The sequence below is a fragment of the Cavia porcellus genome, unplaced genomic scaffold (genome assembly GCF_034190915.1).
Source record: "Cavia porcellus strain 051 isolate PalLab524CR breed Dunkin Hartley unplaced genomic scaffold, mCavPor4.1 scaffold_26, whole genome shotgun sequence".
NCBI classification, from domain to species: Eukaryota; Metazoa; Chordata; class Mammalia; order Rodentia; family Caviidae; genus Cavia; species Cavia porcellus.
This window is the reverse complement of record NW_026947509.1, coordinates 54,982,370-54,997,842: the sequence shown is the minus strand read 5'-3', so window position 1 is coordinate 54,997,842 and position 15,473 is coordinate 54,982,370. Positions and strand designations below refer to the sequence as shown.

At 54.2% G+C, this 15,473-nt stretch overlaps 1 protein-coding gene across 11 annotated transcripts in view; it reads left to right on the top strand.

Annotated features, from left to right (window-relative positions):
• Positions 1-15,473, top strand: part of Tns1 (tensin 1) — a 217,620-nt gene that overhangs the window by 77,159 nt on the left and 124,988 nt on the right. For 2 of the 11 annotated variants that reach the window (XM_063237481.1, XM_063237480.1), the window contains exon 1: positions 5,339-5,581. The exons of 7 other annotated variants lie outside the window; for them this stretch is intronic. The gene's annotated coding sequence lies outside the window, so the exon portion shown is untranslated. Of the gene's footprint in view, positions 1-5,338; positions 5,582-11,775; positions 11,848-15,473 lie in introns of those variants that run through there. 2 more of the 11 variants (XM_063237484.1, XM_063237485.1) reach the window with 2 other exon arrangements.

Here is a 15,473-nt window from a genome sequence, read left to right as displayed (position 1 = left end):
TTTTCCTCTTGGCCATCCTGAGGTGAATGGGAATGGTCCCAGGCTCTCAGGATTCAGAGGGACAGAGAGACGCATACTAGAGGTGGACATGGGTGGTACAGTTTGCCCTGGCTCACTTACGCAAGATAATTTCTCTAGTATTTTACAACGCCTGCCTTATCTTTCCTTCCTTCCTTCCTTTCTTTTTTTGTGTGTGTGGTACCAGGAATCGAACTCATGACTTTGTACCTGCCAGGCAGGTAGTGTGCTGCTGAGCTATATCCCCAGCCCCGTATCTTTTCTATCATCTGAAATAAAAATTGGGTCCAATTTCCTTAGCCTTTCTTTATGCTTTTCTTCAACAAATATGTATTGGATACTCTTTGGTTTATAGGGTGTTAAATTTATGATTGTGTCTAAGAGGTATAGAGTAGAGTTGAACTTAAATCCCCTTTGGTTTAAACTTTATTCTTTTATTAATGCAACTAAAAGTGCCTGTGCTTTTTGAGAGCAGCTGTATCCTATTGTTAGCTATGCATTTGTTTTTGCTATATTTTAGAACTTTCCCTGCATGAACTATTATTAATTCATATTTCTTATGACTTTTGAACAGTAGTTCAGGACATGACCCCTAGAGAAATGTTCCCTTGCTAATTCTGGACCACTTATAAAGTCAATTTTTGCATTTTGATTCAGTTCAGAGTCTTACCTCTCTCATTTGCTATCCCCCCCCCCCCAGTGCTTGCGAAGTCTCCATTCTGCATCTTAACCTGCCTTACTGATAAGTATGTAGGACAAGCCAGGGCAGAGGACAGAACCCTTTGGCAAGTCAGGAAACTGACATTGATCTATTAATCAACACCCCTTTGCTGGCGAGGAATCCACTCCGCTTGCTATCTTGCCTCCAAGAATTTCATCAGGGATCCTGCCAGTGACTTCCGGAGGTTCAGATACTCTGGAGCTGGGGGATTCACCGATGGTCCTGTCTAAGAGCCTCAGCATATGGGGATTAGGAGGGTGGATATGGTGACGTGAGAGAGGGGTCTTGGGTTCCCTGGAAAGATCCAGGCTAAAACTGGCTGTCTTCGCAGGAAGGGGCAGAGGGGCAGCCCCAGAGGAATGCAGGCCCTGAAGACAGCAAAGTCCTCAGGGCCTTGCTTTAAAAACCCCAGCTTCTCACTGAGACAAAGGATTGGTGTGTGGTGAACTGGCCCCAGCAGCAACCTTCTGCCAGGGACCAACATCTGCCTGCAAACTTATTCCCAGGAATCCCCAGGGAACATGGAGGCCCTCAGAAGCCACCAGGTGTGGGGAGTGAAGCAAAGGAGAGAAGTTTAATCTTTGGCTGCAAAGGTGCCTCTTTTGGCTGGGGAAAGGGGTGGCTGCCCCCCCTGCCCTCAGGGTAGGGTACAAAGCTGAGAAGGGAGCTGGGGAGAGTCAGGCTCCACACTTCTCCTTCCTGCACTTGGAGCCCACTGCTGGACGGTGAGGGATGGCTGGGACGATGCACATGAGCTACTAATAGAGGGTGAGTGGGGAAGTGGCAGTATTTAAGGATAATAAATAGATGAGAACCCAGTGTGGGGAGTCTGACCTGCAGAGAACTCTCACTAGGGGGTTTCGGAGAGGCAACTCTGAGAGGAAAGCATCCCAGGAACAACCCAGACTCTTTCCTGGCCGCCAGGAGGAGGGCTGCAGTCAGAAGGGAGGACACAGTTCAGATGCGCAGACAGTGACCGATACAGAGGGCGACCCTCTGAGCCTGGCTCCTAGCCAGCTGTGGGTTGGACTGCTGGATTCAGAGCCCAGAACAGCCCTACTTCCCTGGACCTCAGTGGAGAAGAAGCTGTGTTCCCAAGTCACCCTTGCCCTTGGGGCCTTGCATGTGGCCCTGCCTTCTCTGTGATGTTAAGAAGAGAGTGGGGTGAGCAAGTACACCCCCCTCCATCTAGGAAGACATGAGAAGCCGATCCCTCCCTGGGACCAGACCAACTATGAGATTCATAGAGTAGAAGGGTGGGGACACCTGGCCAGATGCTCCCCATCCCTCTTCAACTCCAAAACAATGGTCCCAGTCACTGTGCCTAACTCTGAGGCAAAGTGACTCCGAATTGCCCCATCCAGCCTAACCCTAGGGAGGGATGATGTTGGATAGGGGAGAGGGTGCAGCCTCCAAAAGCTCTCATGTGTTGGTCTGGTAGCCAGGTGGTTCTGTGGTGACATAGGCTTGAGCTGGAAGCCCCAGAACCAAATCCCCCTCAGCAGCTGCTCTGTGGTTTCACTCGGCTGCTCTGAGCCCGACTCCAAGATGGGGAGAGGAGCCATGACTATCTTAGTCTTAGAAGTCTTAGAAGGGGAATTTCCCGGAAATCCTGGTGAGGAGGCTGGACAAACGGTAGGCACGTCCATGTGGCTGAAAATGCAATGAAAGAGTAAATGCCAATAGGTCTGGGTCTGGGTCTGGGTGGGCCCACCCGGGCCCACCCTCTCCCTGTCCCTGGTCACCTAGGGGCCTTGAATGGTGCCAGGGCTGAGAGGGCTGTGAAACTGAGTTCAGACCTCAGTCCCAAGCCTTTCTTTGCCTTTCTGTGTCCTCCCTCTCCCAGTGGAAGTGCCTAACTCAGCACCTGGCCCCGACACACACCATTCTTTTCTCCTTGCTCTTCTCAATGGCCTCTCTGTTGCTCCAAGGCACTTTCCCGCCACCCCCAGCTCCATCTCTTCCCTCCTCTGGGTCTCTGCTTCTGACCCTCTTTGTCCCATTCTCTCTGCACTGGGCTTTGCTGCCCTGTTTCTGCAGCTCTGTCTTTAGCTAACAGGCATCCTCTGAGCCCTCAGAGATGCCAGGCACAGCCGTCTCCTTACCTCTTGCTGCTGTTCCTTCTCCCACCAGCCGGCCTCCTGCCCTCCCTCCCCCCAGCGTCACCAGCTCCAACACTGGTATTATTCAGTTTTATGAGAAACCCCCAGGCCTACCCCTGAATGGACCAACCACAACTGGAACCAGATGTGCAGTCAGTCCTGCACTTGGAGATGTGAGGGAGGGAGGGAGGAGGGAAAGAGCATGGGCTGGGGGATGGGAAAGTCTGGGAACCTTGTTCCTCCTAGCTGCAGAGGGGGAGGGAGCTAAGAGGAGGGAGAGGGAAGGGAAAGGGGCCAAGCAGACTTCTCAGAAAGCAGCATGTGCTTGTGTGCATGTGTGTGCACGTGTGTGAGACAGCAGGGTGGCTGGTGAGCTGTGGGATAGATAGCTTTTTCTCTGAAGTCCTGAAATCTCCTTGACGTTCCTCAGTTTGTTTAGCAGAGACTTGCTGAGTTCCTGATTCTTCCCAGGTGCTGGAGTCCTCAGATGGGAAAAGACTGGGAAAGACGGGAGGGATGATGTTGGATAGGGGAGAGAGTGCAGCCTCCAAAGCCTCCCTGAAGGCAGCTGGAGGAGGGCATCTCCCAGGAGCCCCTGCGTCTGCTGCAGACCTCCTAGAAGGGATTCCCCCTCTCTCCGATGGACTCTGGCTAACAGTTCCATGGCTTTTGAGTTCTGGCAGAGTCAGCCTCCTGCCTATGTTTATAAAGCTTCCAAGATAAAAGTCTGTGCACAATTACCTGGGTACAGCCTTGTGCAATATTAAGCCTTTTAAAATGTCCTTTTATTCAATTATTAACCAACCATCCATCGGCCCTCTGCATCACTCGTGTTCATTCATTCTCCATTTATTGAGAATCTGCTCTATGAATCTCATGGTTGGTGCTGGGTAAAGTAGGAAAGGGAAGGAAAGCCATGAATACCTCTTCCACTGCCCAACAAAGAGGAGACACAGAACTGTGCCCACCTGACTGTACACCGCGGCACTGGTAAATGAGGAAAGCTGAGGGTGGACAGTGACATTTGCTCTTCAGAGAACTGAACATCTGGCCAGGTGTCCGGTTTGATAGCTTATGCCCACTTTCCTTGGAGGAGGCAGAATGACTGCAGATAATGCAGAACCTTGTCACTGTCTCTCCCAACTGGGCCTGACCCAGGGACCCTCAGTCAGGTGTTGGCAGCGGTGGTGGGGTGGACAGGGGTTAGGCAGAATGGGGCAATTCGGAGTCACTTTGCCTCAGAATTGGGGCCAGTAAGTGGGACCATTGTTTTGGAGTTGGAGAGGGATGGGGAGCACCTGGCCAGGTGTCCCCACCCAATCGTTTTTTGTTATCTTTGAGTAGCCTCAGTGCTCCTGAAGATTGAGGCTCCTATGAAAACTATAGGTTCTGACCTGCTGGAATTTGGGAGTCATTTATACGACTTTTCAAATACCATTCCCATTATTTTTCTTGGGTTTCATTTTAACATTTTAATCCTTTCCTCCTAACACCTGCCATTGTTTTTAATCACACACACACACACACACACACACACACACACACACACACACACACAAAATCCATACATACAGAAAGTTACATGGTTAATGGTAGGCTCTCTAGATTCTACTAGAGTCTGCTTTGATATATGGTCTGCCCTCCCTTCCCTGTGATTTCTGTAGCCTTAGAGTAAGCCAATGCTGATTGAAAATATTTGAAACAAAAACTGACTGTCCTGAACATGTAGAGACTTTTCTGGTCGTTGTTTTTAAACTGCTATAACACAACTAGCTAGATAACGTTTCCCCTGGATTGGTTATGATCAGTTTTCGAGAGGTAACTTATAGGAAGCTGCATGTAGGTTCTATGTCCCGTTTTTCAGATGGGACTTCAGCATCTGCTGATTTTGGTATATCTGTGGGGGTCCAGGAACCAATCCCCACAGGGACAGAGACAGTGGTATTTGCTTTATCACATATCCATCAATCCGTTTTTATTTTTATTTTTTGATGCATTTCAAAGAGAGTTGGCACATGCATTTCATTAACCAGAGCTCAGTCCAGTGACTTTTGAACCTATAGTCACAAGAGTCCTAGCTCAGCCCAGGGAAAAAGCAGGGATGGTTTCCCACACATGGCAGCTAAAGAGAAAACAAGTCCTTAAAGGAAAGTGCGCTCTGGGCTTTATTATCACCTCCCTAACCAGCTGCCCAGCACTTCGGGCCTTTTCTGGCATCTGTGTCTCCCCTGGGGGGTCCTGGACCTGGGGGTCCTCATTCCTGCTGGCTTCCCAGGTCTCTCAAGCACTCCCCCTAAAGCCCCAGGAAGCTGCTTAGCCAAGGGTTGCAGGAGCTTGGCTTTTACTCCAGGTGTCCGGGCCGGGCGGCTGGGAGCCTGGCGCTGGGTGTGCGCGGTCCAGTGAGCCGTAGGGGTTAAAGGAGGCGGCAGCCGCGGTGGGGGGCGGCAGCCACTGACTCGGGAAGGAGGCGTGCGCTGGCCCGCCCGCGGCCGGCTGGGGGAGCCCAACCAGCAGCGCCCTGTGCTGCTCAGTTGCTCCCAGCACTGGCCTTGGGACCAGCTCAGCGCCCACCGCCCCACTCCCTGCCGGGCACGAAGCGCGCTCACCTCACCGCTTTTGATCTTGGCAACCCGCTTCTTGCCTGTCACAGCGGCTGCCCGTGACACTGGCCCACTGCCTCCATCCTGCGAGCCTGTTGGCCCAGACCCCTCACCCCACTGGTGGCTCCTCCGTGGGAAAGGTGAGTGGGGTGTTTGTGTGTGTAGGAGTGGAGACCATCGGCACTGCCTGGGAGTCGCTGTTGATGCTGTCCAGACCCTAGACTGTAAACTAGGGGAAGGGGAGGTCAGTCCTGCCTTGTCACATGTTTTGGGGCCAGCCAAGCCCCGCAGAGGGCGATCTGTCAGCCTCCTGTCTTGAATCTTTGCTGGGTCTGGCAGAGATGTCTGGGGTGCCGCTGTTGCTGGGTCCAGGAGAGAGCGACCAGTCAGGAGGAGTTTTGTTTGCTTGGGGAAGTTGCTGGTGTCAGTGGCTGCTTGAGACTGAGGCCAGCTAGGGGCGGGGTGTGGGGAGGGATGAGTGGGGGGTGGGGGGTGGGGGGCAGGAGGCTGAGGGTCTTTTCTGCTCCCACCTGCCCACAGCCGGGCTGTGCACATGACAGTGAGAGGGGCGTGAAGCTCTTTCCACTCTCTTCCCTGCCATCCACAGGAGCTGCTGGGAGGACACCTTCCTCTCAGCTCCCAGGCTGCAGGGAAGGGGCTGGTGACCCAGAGGTTAGGGGTAAAAGCACCCACCCCTTGTGGGTCTAGTGCTCCCTTGTCCATGGGCACAGTCGGGCACTCCTTCCACCCTCCCCAGCCAGCAGGCTCACTCCCCGCTCACCCCTCTGGGCAGAATGGCTAATCCAGGTGGTTAATGAACAGACTTGGGCAGCTGCCTTCTACCCTTGCCCCTCCTGTCTCCTTCACTCTGGTGCCCTGCCCACCACCTCTTCCCAGAGCTGAAAAGCCACAGTGAGAGCTCTGCCCAGTGTCCCTTCAGCCCCCATTCAGGACCAGGGCCAGGACTGCCTGCCCAGATGTTTTCAGGCTGGACTCTGTCCTAGGAGAGGAAACTGGGAGGGGGTGATTGGGGGGGCAGGGAAGCCTGCTGTGCTCCCAGGCTGGGCTCCTGACATTGGGGTGGGACGGAGCTAGGGGACAGGATGGGTGCTGGACCGGGGATGGTGGGACTACAGTTATGGGGTGAGACTAGGAGGGGGACTGGAAACTAGGGTTCCAGACTCTCTCTGGGTCATGGACTTCTCTTCTGTGTGGTAGAGCAGAGGTGGAATGGGAGGGCATTAAGGAGTTTTTCCCCTTCCTGAAGCTGCCTGGGGCTGGGGTGGGGACCACTGTGGCTCAGAGTTGGCCTCTAGTCCTTCCTGCCCTTGCCAGTAGGAGATTCTTGTCTCTCCTTGTTCAGTTCTTGCCCCAGGACCTCCAAGCTTGCTCTGGCTGAGGGGCTGCCTGCCCCAGCATCCCCATCCCCGAGTCTGAATGGGACCAGCACTAGGGGTTGCAGCTTGGGATTGGCCTGGACTCTGCTGTCCTGGAAGAGTGGACTGGGGCTAGGGCTGAGGGGAAGTCTCAACCAGCCCCCCCCCCCCCCCAGCTAGGGGGCCAGAACTTTGTTCCTGAGCTGAGGATTCTCCGGTGGCAACCCAGGCACTCCACCTCCACCCCTTGGCCTTGAACAGCTCCTTCCCATCCCTCTTCCCATACTTCATACTTCACTTCCCCCGGAGCCCAGCGCAGAACTTCCCGTGGGGGTAGCTGTGTCCAGGAATTTTAAAAGCCAGAGAGCTGGTGGTCAGTGTGGTGCATATGAGACAGGGAAGGAGACCACTGTTCTAAGACCACGTTGGTGCTGGCGGGTGTGACTGAGGCTTGGTTTTGGGACCCCTCATTGTCCTGTTTCTCCTGATGCAGGAACAAGAAGCAAAGGGGGCAGGATGAGTGTCCTAGTACTCGAAGGAGGGGCCCTGGGGTGGAAGTGCGGCTCGGTTTAAGGAGGAGCTTCCAAGGCCCTGGCGGTTGGTCAGCAGGAAGGTGAGCTGCCCTGTAAGGTAGTGAGCTCCCTGTCCTGGGACTGTGCAGATAGAGGCTGAACAACAGTTTGGGAGGATTCCTGGGCTGGGATGTGGTTAGAGGCATGACCTTTAAGGTCTCCTGGGACACTGAGGTCCTGGGATTCTTGGAGCTGGGGAATTCTCTGACACCGGAAGCTGTCACTGTTGTTCTAGGGCATGAGCTCAGACAGGACTCTCAGGCTCCTCTCCTGGCCAGTATTTGGGGAACAGAGAGCCCCTCCTATCTGTCAGCTACTCACACTCACTGGGTCGCCCTTAGCAGCTTCCTGCCATCATTCTGAGGGCTTCCCACTCCTCTTGGCCTACTGTCTTGCTCTGTAGTTGATTCCTTGAGATCTGGAGCAGTCCTGTGGGCTACATGGCACAGTGTGAAGTGGAGGGGACAGCAAGTTCTATAGACACTGTCTCAACCCCTGCCAACAGGGTCCAAGGACAAGGGGTTAGTGCTACTGTGGTGGGCAACCAGAGATGGAGATGGTGGGCAGAGGAGCAGCAGATGAAGAAGAACACAGAAACAGGACTCAGCTGAACCTGTTTCCACGTTTGTAAATACCACAGACTTATGAGGGCAGCTGGAAGTGTAATAGTGTGCCTGTGTGTGGGTGTGTTCTCAGGGGCCTCTCAGGCTGGGTTGGGGAGCAGATCACCTCCTGCCATCTCTCCAGATCTGCTTTTCCTGTGGTGGGCAGTGAGAGACCCGTTTGAAGCTCTCCCCAACCCAAATGCAGGACTTCCCATGGTGGCCCTGATAGCTCTGGTGGCCCTGGTGGTCCCCAGGGGTGTTTGGGACCCTTTGGGCTCCATCCTTCCTGCCCTACCCTGCCCCTTCTCACAGCAACCCCTTGCTCCGTGGATTCCCTGTGACCTCTTTTCTCCTGAGAGAAAGGAGTCAGAGTCTGAGGTCCTCACATCAGCTCCCTGCCTCCAGCCAGGGCAGCCCCTCATGCTGCTGGCTTCCTCTGAGGACGAAGCCCTTCCGCTGTCTCATTGTAGTCTCCAGCCAGGGACTAGATTAGGATCCTCTTCCCTCCAGATGAAAGAAACCAGTAGTGGAGAGCTGGGTATGGGCGAGAGTTGAGAACTGAGTGGCTTTCCCAGGCTTTGGGCTATGGGCCTTTGCAGCTTTTTGGTTTCCAGCGACACACGTCACTGACTCCAGAAGGGGAAATCGAGGTCCAGGTGAGGAGTGTGTTTGGAAATGGAGGGTGGAGAAGACAGACAGGGAAGCCCTCCCAGTTACTGAACTTGGGAGAAAGTACATCAGGAGATATGTGGGTGGGAAAGGTGGTTTTCTGAGATGGGACGGGATTGGCTTTCAGTTTGTTCCCAACACTGTCATCCTGTGGCTGCTGGCCCCATGGCTCCCTGGTTGGCTGGTTCTTAGCTTCCCATAGCGATTAGGCACAGTTGGCTGGAACCAGAGTGGCAGGGTAGCCAGGCTGCCAGGCTCACAGCTGTGCCCAGCCATGCCCTCCTTTTGGTGCCCATCTATGATGTAGGATCACACCCGGCTCTTCTCTTTCCTTCTTCCACATGACTAGACACCCTTTCCGCCCCCAGGGGAAGACTGTGGGGGCCTGAGACCCCGGATACCACCTGCTGCTACCCAGCTTGGTGACCTTGGCCATCTTTCTACTTGTTCCTCCTTGGCTGGTCTCCGTGGAGCTGGAGCTGGAGTAGGGTGGGGTGGAAGGTGGGCCGAGCTGGTCCCTGGCACTGCTTCGTCCAGGGCTCGCCTGGGCTCCGTGATCCCTGCCTTTTTAGGGCTGTAAGCCTGGAGCTCAGGCCTGGGCGGGGAACAAGAGGGCCTGACGCAGAACATCGGGTTCTGGGAAGCTGACTGGGATGAGGGTCAGAGGATTCCCGGGTTGGAATCTTTGCCCTCTGCGTGAGGAGGGTCCCAGCCCTGGATCTGGTTTTCTGGGGCCCTTCCTAGGCCCCCACAGCAGAGGTGTGGGGCCCCTCTGCTCCCTGACCTCTGCAAGTTTTCTGCATGCTCACCTGTCGCCCAGCTGGTTTACTGGTCCCTGAGGGCTTGGGACAGGGCCTGCTGAAGGTTTGTTAGTCTGTGTTTACTGAGAGGTGTGTGTAGCCAGGCAGAGTGAAGTGGGCTGGGGAGGACATGATAACCCTTTTATTAGCTGTGTGGTCTTGGCAAGTGACTGAATCTCCCTGAGCCTCAGTTTCCTCACTGTCACATGGAATAAGCATCTGCTTTGCAGCACGGTTATGTAGGCTGAGTGAGTTAGTTTATTTAAGGCACTTTGAGTTGAGCCTGGCACATAGGATGTGCCCAGTCAGTGTCAGTAACTGTTATTATTGTGAGCAAAGGTCACATGTTTTTCCCAGAGCCCACCTCTTGGTTGAACATTTTTCTCTCATCCTGACTGTTTCTCCCCAAGATAGGGACGATTGGGGGACCCAAGAGTGCAAGAGGGTAGCCTGGTTTTCCCTTAAGGAGTGTTAGTATTATAGCCCAGAGAATCTTCCTCTCTCTCTCTCTCTCTCTCTCTCTCTCTCTCTCTCTCTCTGTCTCTCTCTCTCTCTGTCTCTCTCTTTCTGCAATTAAAGAGAGGCAGGGAACTGAAAGGACCTCTAGAGGCCTTGTCTCTGCAGGGAGCCAACACAGATCTGTGTTTATGGAGGCCTCTGAGAAAGTTGCCATCGCTGTAAACAAGACACATTATTATAAACCAGCCTGGAGCCAGGCATGGTGGTGCATAGCTGTAAGCCCTGTGCTCTGGGAGGCTGAGGCAGGATTGCAAGTTCAAGCCTGGCCTGGGCAGGCAATGTAGCTTAGTGCAAAGCCCCTGTTCAAGTTCTAGTACAAAAACAAAGCCCAGCTCCCCTGCTGGGATCCCTTTCCCACCACTTCAGAAGGGTCACTGAATTAGAGCCTCACAGGCCTGGCAAGGACTTGGTCTGGCCTCCAGGTAGGGTTCTCTTGACCTTGGGCTCTGCTCATAAGGATGGCACCTACATTTTAAAGTAGGATTCCCAAATTACACTGCAAGTTGTTGTGTCTTATACCTTCTACATCTCCCTGAAATTTAACCTGCATTCCTCCTGCTGCAACTTCCATTCAGGGAAGAATGGTATCCAGCCCTTCCTGGATACCATATAAGCCGATAGCTTTGAAGCCAGGGAAGGTACAGGCTCCTGGCCACAGTTTCTCCATCCCTGGCCTCTGCCCTCTCCAGGGTCCTCCAATTTCCAGTGCCTCTGACATTCCTCATTAGCAGGGGTCAGCCCTCACGGCCTGCCAAGCTGGCTCATCACCCAGCCTAAGTGCCACCCAGGGAGGCAGGGGTTGCACTAGGTGGGTGGGTGGGTGAGGGGGGTGAACACCATTTCCGGATCCCTGGCCCGCCCAGTTGCAGCTGGAAAAGGCGTTAAGCTATGTTGTTGTTGTTGTTTTTTTTTTGAGAAAGAATGGGCCCAGGTTGATGATGATGACAGCTGGGACGGTTCTCAAGGCCAGCAGTTCTTATTTCTCTTCCTCTCTCAGCCCCTGCTCACCTTCTGCCCTCTTTGTAAGCCCCTGCTCATCAGAAGTGGGCTTTAGCTTTGACCTTTGACCCCCAACCAGAGCTGAGCAATCAACAGGTCTAGAGTCTGGGAGTTCAGTCCTGCAGCTAGTACTGGGATGAGCTAGGGGTGTAGCTTCAAGGGGAATGCAGGAGAGGGTCTGCCTCTGGAGTCCCCCAACCCACAGCAGTGCTTCTCCAGCTGGCGGGTCTGAGTCTTTCCTCAGTGCTGGAGAGGCTGATGTAGGCTGGAAGACATTGAGCCCATCTTCCGGCCAGGGCCTCCCCTGGTCCCAGGCAGCAGAACTTCACCTTGGATTGACCTTGCTTTCCTCCCCGCCCTGCCCCCACCTCTGGCAGCCGCTGGCAGGAAGTCCTGCTGATTAGGGCCCTAATCACCGGCTGAGACTCCCAGAAAAGGCAGAGCTGGCTGAGCAGAGAGGGGCTGCCAAGCCAGAAAGCGGGGTTGAGCCAAGCCAGGGTGCCGGGCCATGACTAGGGGCACTTGATGCCTGTCTGTGATTGGTGCTTCCAGTGATAGCTGCCCTGAGTGGCTCCTTGGGTCAGGGCAGTGCCCTGCATCCTCTGTGAAGGCTGTGTGGCAGGGGCTAAGGCCAGCTTGGAGTTGTAGAGCTTTCTGATTGTTCATGTTAAAAGCCTTTTAGGGCATCCACCCTGTGCCAGGCAAGGTGCCAGGTATGGGGCTGAAAAGGCCTGGAAGACAGGGTCTCGTGGGAGATAAAGGGGAGTGGACAGAGTGTTTCTGCAAAATGCAGCGGAGATGTCAAGCAGAGAACAGTTCACTTGAGCTGGTGGCATGGAGAAAGCTTCAGAGAAGGGCCACTTGGGGTAGGTTTTGAAGGTTGAGAAGGAGTTTTGCAGCGGGGGAAATGGGACAAAACTTCTTCAGGCACAGGGGAAAGTGTAAGTTTGGATAAAATGACAGCAGCTCTGTGCTCGGGGTGAACAAGTTTGAGTGTCCTTCCCAGCTCTGAGGCTTACTATCTGTGTGACATTTCAGAGCCTTAGGATGTGCATTTGTAAAATGGGGCTCATATTCCAACCTTGTTGTGCATGAGGGAGTCAAAAGACAAGGCCAGGCACAGTGACGTATACCTATCCTTCCAGCATCCAGGAGACTGACTCAGGAGGATCATCCTGAGCTGGAGGCCAGCCAGAATTCTCTAGTGAGACTGTGTCTCAAAAATACACAAACAAACAAACAACCATAGGAGATGCACTCAGCCCAGTGCTGGCACAGTGCTGATGGTGGTTTAAAAATGGCATGGCTTTGGGGATAGCATTGGGGTATTGGGGGGGACTGGGGCCTAGGGGTGGCAATGTTCTGGGCTGGGTTAGAGGGGGAATCTACAGAGGGTTTTCACACAAGAGAAATGTGATGAGCTTGTGATTTAGGAAGGAGGTTGGGTAGGGTAGACCTGGGGACAGGGTAGCTACCAAGCTCCTGGAGATCCGTGACCAGATTCTTCAGCCTGGGCTGGGAAATCCTTTCCTCCCCTCCTATGACACTGTCTCGCCAGGTCTCCTTCCTATGTGTTATCCCCTGCTTTTGGGTTGAGAGGCCAAGGAGTTGTCGAAGTCTTCTTCCAGGAGATCCCTCAGGCCAGGGGAGAGCCCCCAGCTTCTTGTGGCATGTGGGACACAGCAGGCAGAAATGAGGGTAGACTGCGGGTAGCCCGAAAGTCTAAGGCACCGAGAGCCTCATTTAGGATCATCTTTACCATCTGGCCTGGCACATGGTAGATGCACTTTTGAATGCATGCATGAATGAATGGATGAGTGAACAGGAGTGTGCCCTAGTCCCGGTGGAGGGGCTCAGAGACGACAGTGCCCAGCCTGACTGTAAGTGGTCTTGGTGAGTGGGGCAGGGGCTGCTTGTCTAGAGCCAGGAGGAATGCTGAGTGTCCCCAAGGCTGGTGCTGGCATTTCACAGGTGTTGGGTGACTGTGGGAATCTCAGGAGCTTTGACTTCCTGGACCTATCAAGAGGCAGTGTGGGGTGGCGTCAAGGTTATAGACCCTGCAGCTGTTCTGTCTGGGTTTGAATCCTGGCAGGCTGTGTGACCGCGGATAGCTCAGTGCTTCCCTGAACTCATGGGCAAAGAAAACTGGGTCTGGCCCGAGGCCTTGCTGGGTAACCCTTGGTCTTGGTTGTTCTTGCTGTTGTTATTATCTTTACTGCTGATGGTGCAAGGGAGCTTGAGTCAGGGACTTCTTGGCATTAATAAGTGCAGCTGCTCAGAAGGGGATGTAGATGAGGCTCCTCTGGAGGATAAGAAGGAATTGACAATGGCTCCTAAGCTGCCTCTGCTACCACACCTCTGCCACTACACAGGTGGCTCCTGTTTCACTGTGGCTGTACCAGGTATGCAAGCCATGGCAACAGGCAGCCCGGATTCCAGGCAGGAGTCCTGGGACAGCAGAGGAGAGGGGTTGAGGCAGGAGAGGTGAGCCTCAAGGAGGCTCGGATCCCAAGAGTTCCCCCCATATCCCGTGTCAGAGAGGCTGTGGTCCATCTCCTGCCCCATGGGCAGACCAGTCTGCGCCTGCACTGTGAACCTGAGACCCGTGCACTGTTGCAAAGCGCCTCCTCCGGGTAAGCATTGTCTGGCTGCTGTCCCATCCTTCCCTCTTCCCCCTGCTTCTTTCAGGTCTCCCACCTCCAGTGCAGGGGACAGCAGCTGTTCTGCAGTAGGAGGAAGTGACAGGGCTTTGGGGAGCTTTCTGTCTTCCCCTAGTGCAGCTGGATGGACCTAGAAGGGAGGAGTCCTGTATCCCACTGGTCCCCTTTGGCACTGTGTGACCTTGGCCAGGTGAATCCTCTTCTCACTTGTGAAATAAAAGACTGGAATTAGGAGGACAGTTCTTTCTTTCCAGTAGCACTGAAATTTTCAAGTCTGTGGATGTTTCTGCCAGAGCTTCTGCTCTTGGAGCATTGGAAGGGGGTGGTCCTGAGGGTCCCCCGGCAGCTACTGGGATGCTGGATGAGAAGCCAGAAAGCTTCTTTCTGGCCCTGCAGTTGGGACATTCTCCTGGGGAACACTCCTTCACACAGCTCTATTCCTTGAAACAGAGCAGAGGCCAACAGCTGTTAGGGATGAGTGGGCCACAGTCTCTGTCCAGTGACTCAGGTGGCCTTGTTTGGCAGGAATAGGATTAGCCAAGCCAGCCAGGGAGAGCACTGTGCAGATCTGCTGGCCCTTCCATGGTCACTGCAGGGAACAGAGTAGGAGGAAGAGTTGTGCTGGGGCGAAGTGAGTAACAGTTATGAGTAATGGTTTGGTTTCTGCTGGGCAGGTGGCTTGGAGACTAGGCAGAACTGTCTGGGGCTCCGGAAATGCTCCTCGGAAGCCCAGCCACTGAGTCACTGCAGCCTAAGCTCCCCATTCTTGTTATCCTCAGGAGCTGGGGGTCCTGGCTAGCAGGCACCCTTGGGCATGCCCTGTCCCCTTTCTTCTCTGTGTCCTTCCTAAGATCTGTGCAGTTGTATTCTCTAGGTCCATTGCCTGCAGGGATATAGAATTTGTCATCCAGCTGTCCTGGTTTTGAGTCCAGCTTGATCACTCCTAGCTATGTGACTTTGGCCAACTCATTTCTCCTTGCTGATGGCCTCAGATGCAAATGTTATGACCTTGGTACCTGTTGTTGGAAGGCGCTCGAGCAATAACATGACCACAGCACACTTACACTGAACGTATTCCAATGAAATGCTTGCCTGCAAGCCCTGAGCTCAGTTTTGCTCCTCCTAACACCTCCATTCCTAAAATTCTTGCGCCCCACACTCCCACCCCGTCATTTGCAGGTTATCCTCCTGCAGGCTCTACCCTGTTTGTGCACCTGCCCTTGCATTTATGACACTTTCACCCTAGCTTCTGTCTGTCTGCCTCAGCCTTTGCCTGCCTCCAGGGTGGGCTGGGCTCAGGTGGGTCAGGAAGATCAGGGGGAATTTGCTGACTGTCTGGGCTGCACAGGCCAGGCTCCTATGGGTTCTTTGGAGGGAACCCAGAGATGTGGGTGTGCATATCAGGGACCCCTGGGCTGCTCTGGCACCTCCCAGCCCTGCTAGGGCCTGCTCTTCCCTGCCCCAGACCATGTACGTCTGCTCTTTTCCCCTTTGGCTTCCTAAATTCAGCTGTGCTCAGGGCCACGCTGACTGTTCCAGCCAGTGGGCGTGTTGGAAGTGCCAGGCGTTCCTGTCTGTGCAGCCTTGCTTGGGGTGGGGCCGGAGCACCAGGAGTGACTTTGCGTTTGGCAGAATGGGCCAGCGAGTGTGCTGTATGTGCCTCGGGGTGTTGTGAGCTGTGTGTATAACATGGCTGTGGCTGCAACTGCCGTGGCTCTGGGTCACCAAGTCGCTATCTGATGGGAGCTTTCTCTCCTGCTCATTTAAAATCTGCCTGTGTTTTCTGAGTCACAGAGATCCATGTCTTCCACCACCCCTCCCTTCCCTGGCCT